This window comes from Octodon degus, unplaced genomic scaffold, assembly GCF_000260255.1.
Source record: "Octodon degus isolate 3935 unplaced genomic scaffold, OctDeg1.0 scaffold00005, whole genome shotgun sequence".
NCBI lineage: Eukaryota > Metazoa > Chordata > Mammalia > Rodentia > Octodontidae > Octodon > Octodon degus.
Genome location: NW_004524581.1, coordinates 24,489,004 through 24,489,994, shown reverse-complemented (window position 1 = coordinate 24,489,994; position 991 = coordinate 24,489,004).

The following is a 991-nucleotide window of genomic DNA, read 5'->3' as shown; positions in this document are numbered from 1 at the left end:
TCATCTGAATACTCCTGTGAGCCCATAGAAGACTTAGATTCCTGTTCAAGAGAAACACAAAGTCCTCAGATAAGTGATGATGCTATTAGTCTTTTTACTAATCATTTTGCTTCCTAGAGGAGAATACAACTCCTTTTTAAAGTAGGCACAGGAATATGCAGAGTCATTGCAACAAACCTCTTGTTGGATATGTGGTTTACTCCCCTTGTCAAGTACATCGGGACTTGCTTGGTGGGTATCCCCACTTCAAGGAGATGACTGGTACAAACTACAAGACTATATTGAGAAGATATGAAGGAATTCAAAAGTTTATCGTTTAGCCCAGCATTATAAAGTAACTAAATGGCCTATGTATCACATTCTTGGTGATCCTGGACATAATCGAATATTTTCATTCAAGGCCACTGAAGACTTTACAATCATTAATGAGGCCATGATTACCGGATAAGATGCCTATCCTGAAGACCAATAACCATAGATATCAGGATGGCTATTATTAAATATGGGATGAGTATCTATGGTTAACCCCTGCCATAGGACTCCTCAGCAGAAAAGCTCCTTTATGTTGGGAACAAAAGAATCACTCATTTTCTCATTGGCCTAACTCCACTAAATACTTGGGATGGACTTCCCCTGACCAGTGTATACATATAATAACCTTACAGCCTAGAGATAGATCGGTTTGCATCAGACTGTTGTGATCATCTTGAGCTTAGATGGAAGGCTCCTAATGGCACTCATTGGTCTTGTGGAAATAATTTGTGGCCCTGGTTGTCCCCTGGATGGATAGGGAGATGCACATTAGGCTTTGCCTGGTTACAAGGCAGGAGTGTCAAAAATATTGACAAACCTGCAAATTTACTCCCTCTACAACATCGATGGTCCAGAAGTGTGTTTCACTGGTATGATCACTTGGCATCTATCTTTATCCCTTCTCTAGGGCTAGAAGAGGTCATAAAACACATTGAGGCCTTAACCAGCTATACTCAGC